General features: G+C 63.1%; 1 long non-coding RNA gene across 1 annotated transcript; it reads left to right on the top strand.

Annotated features, from left to right (window-relative positions):
- The first annotated feature begins 1,245 nt into the window (after positions 1-1,245).
- LOC138101615 (uncharacterized) lies at positions 1,246-2,724 on the top strand. The gene is made up of 2 exons (XR_011147219.1): positions 1,246-1,654; positions 2,499-2,724. It is a non-coding gene; the product is annotated as an uncharacterized lncRNA (long non-coding RNA).
- The last annotated feature ends 664 nt before the right edge of the window (positions 2,725-3,388 follow it).

Raw genomic sequence — 3,388 nt, 5'->3', positions numbered from 1 at the left:
CCTTCCAGTCTGGCCCAGTGGCTCCCAGTGCACCCCAGTGCCTCCCAGTAACCCCCAATGCCTCCCAGTGCCAACCAGTAACAACCAGTAACAGCCGGTGCATCCCAGTTTGGCGCTGCTGGTTTTTTAATCCCCCCCCCCCGTCCGGTGTCTCTTGGTGCCTTCCGGCCTGGACCAGTGCTCCCAGTTCATCCCAGTGCTCCCAGTTCATGCCAGAGGCCTCCCAGTTCATGCCAGTGCTCTCCCAGTGCCTTCCAGCCTGTCCCAGTTCATGCCGGTGGCCTCCCAGTTCATCCTAGTGCTCTCCCAGTTCATCCCAGTGGCCTCCCAGGCTGGACCAGTGCACCCCAGTGCTCTCCCAGTGCCTTCCAGCCTGTCCCAGTTCATCCCAGTGCTCTCCCAGTACCTTCCAGTCTGGCCCAGTGGCTCCCAGTGCACCCCAGTGCCTCCCAGTAACCCCCAATGCCTCCCAGTGCCAACCAGTAACAACCAGTAACAGCCGGTGCATCCCAGTTTGGCGCTGCTGGTTTTTTAATCCCCCCCCCCCCCCGTCCGGTGTCTCTTGGTGCCTTCCGGCCTGCACCAGTGCTCCCAGTTCATCCCAGTGGCCTCCCAGTTCATCCCAGTGCCCTCCCAGTTCATGCCAGAGGCCTCCCGGTTCATGCCAGTGCTCCCAGTTCATCCCAGTGCTCCCAGTTCATGCCAGAGGCCTCCCGGTTCATGCCAGTGCTCCCAGTTCATCCCAGTGCTCCCAGTTCATCCCAGTGCCCCCCCAGGCTGGACCAGTGCACCCCAGTGCTCTCCCAGTGCCTTCCAGCCTGTCCCAGTTCATCCCAGTGCTCTCCCAGTACCTTCCAGTCTGGCCCAGTGGCTCCCAGTGCCTCCTAGTGCCTCCCACTAACCCCCAGTGCCTCCCAGTGCCAACCAGTAACGACCAGTAACGACCAGTAACAGCCGGTGCATCCCAGTTTGGCGCTGCTGGTTTTTTAATCCCCCCCCCCCGTCCGGTGTCTCTTGGTGCCTTCCGGCCTCGACCAGTGCTCCCAGTTCATCCCAGTGCTCTCCCAGTTCATCCCAGTGCCCTCCCAGTTCATCCCAGTGGCCTCCCAGGCTGGACCAGTGCTCTCCCAGTGCCTTCCAGCCTATCCCAATTCATCCCAGTGCTCTCCCAGTTCATCCCAGTGCTCTCCCAGTGCCTTCCAGCCTATCCCAATTCATCCCAGTGCTCTCCCAGTTCATCCCAGTGCTCTCCCAGTGCCTTCCAGCCTGTCCCAGTTCATCCCAGTGCTCTCCCAGTACCTTCCAGTCTGGCCCAGTGGCTCCCAGTGCCTCCCAGTGCCTCCCAGTAACGACCAGTAACGACCAGTAACAGCCGGTGCATCCCAGTTTGGCGCTGCTGGTTTTTTAATCCCCCCCCCCCCGTCCGGTGTCTCTTGGTGCCTTCCGGCCTGGACCAGTGCTCCCAGTTCATCCCAGTGCTCTCCCAGTTCATCCCAGTGCTCTCCCAGTTCATGCCAGAGGCCTCCCAGTTCATGCCAGTGCTCTCCCAGTGCCTTCCAGCCTGTCCCAGTTCATGCCGGTGGCCTCCCAGTTCATCCTAGTGCTCTCCCAGTTCATCCCAGTGCTCTCCCAGTTCATCCCAGTGCCCTCCCAGGCTGGACCAGTGCACCCCAGTGCTCTCCCAGTGCCTTCCAGCCTGTCCCAGTTCATCCCAGTGCTCTCCCAGTGCCTTCCAGCCTGTCCCAGTTCATCCCAGTGCTCTCCCAGTTCATCCCAGTGGCCTCTCAGGCTGGACCAGTGCTCTCCCAGTGCCTTCCAGCCTGTCCCAGTTCATGCCGGTGGCCTCCCAGTTCATCCCAGTGCCCCCCCAGGCTGGACCAGTGCACCCCAGTGCTCTCCCAGTGCCTTCCAGCCTGTCCCAGTTCATCCCAGTGCTCTCCCAGTACCTTCCAGTCTGGCCCAGTGGCTCCCAGTGCACCCCAGTGCCTCCCAGTAACCCCCAATGCCTCCCAGTAACAACCAGTAACAGCCGGTGCATCCCAGTTTGGCGCTGCTGGTTTTTTAATCCCCCCCCCCCCCCCTCCGGTGTCTCTTGGTGCCTTCCGGCCTGCACCAGTGCTCCCAGTTCATCCCAGTGGCCTCCCAGTTCATCCCAGTGCTCTCCCAGTGCCTTCCAGCCTGTCCCAGTTCATGCCGGTGGCCTCCCAGTTCATCCTAGTGCTCTCCCAGTTCATCCCAGTGCCCTCCCAGGCTGGACCAGTGCTCTCCCAGTGCCTTCCAGCCTGTCCCAGTTCATCCCAGTGCTCTCCCAGTTCATCCCAGTGCCCCCCCAGGCTGGACCAGTGCACCCCAGTGCTCTCCCAGTGCCTTCCAGCCTGTCCCAGTTCATCCCAGTGCTCTCCCAGTTCATCCCAGTGCCCCCCCAGGCTGGACCAGTGCACCCCAGTGCTCTCCCAGTGCCTTCCAGCCTGTCCCAGTTCATCCCAGTGCCCTCCCAGCCTGTCCCAGTGGCTCCCAGTGTTTTACCAGTTCATGCTAGTGGCCTCCCAGTTCATCCCAGTGGCCTCCCAGTTCATCCCAGTGGCCTCCCAGGCTGGACCAGTGCTCTCCCAGTGCCTTCCAGCCTGTCCCAGTTCATCCCAGTGCCCTCCCAGCCTGTCCCAGTGGCTCCCAGTGCTCTCCCAGTGCCTTCCCCCCCACCCCAATAAAGGCGTGGCCACTCGATGACGTCATGGCGGTCCATGGGGGCGTGGCTTAAGAGGCGGGGGGGGCCCGGTTTTTGGGTGGGTTTTGAAGCGTTAATTACCAGTGAGGCCCAGTATAAACCAGTTAAGCACTGGAGGGCTCCCAGTTTGTTCCAGTGTGACCCAGCAAGCCCCGGACCGGCCCCAGACGGGCTCTGCTGTGTCCCAGTTCGTCCCAGTATGACCTAACAGATCCCAGTTCAGTTCCAGAGGGGTTCCAGTTTGTCCCAGTTCGGCCCCAGGGCGTCCCAGTAGAGCCCAGCAGCTCCCAGTTCAGGCCCAGATGGCTCCTTGGGGGAGTCCCAGTTTGTCCCAGTAAGACCCAGCGGCACCCAGTCCAGGCCCCCGCGGGTTCCAGCCTGTCCCAGTCCGCTCCCAGTGCGTCCCAGTTTGTCCCAGTTCTTCCCAGTTCGTCCCGGCCTCCGAAGCAGCGGCGCCGCGTTGCCCAGCAACGCCTCGCCCCGCCCCCCCCGCGCTGTCAATCAACCGCGCCGCCCAATCAAAGGGCGAGGCAGGGCGCTGTCCGCAGGGGCGGGGCTCGCGCAGACAGGCAGGGGCTCGGACCAATGGGAAGAGCGCGGGGGCGGGCGCTGCGGCCGCGCGGACCAATCAGCGCCGCGGAAGCCCTGCAGGAGCGGCGCGGG

Source organism: Aphelocoma coerulescens, unplaced genomic scaffold, assembly GCF_041296385.1.
Source record: "Aphelocoma coerulescens isolate FSJ_1873_10779 unplaced genomic scaffold, UR_Acoe_1.0 HiC_scaffold_363, whole genome shotgun sequence".
NCBI classification, from domain to species: Eukaryota; Metazoa; Chordata; class Aves; order Passeriformes; family Corvidae; genus Aphelocoma; species Aphelocoma coerulescens.
This window is presented reverse-complemented; position numbering and strand designations above follow the sequence as displayed.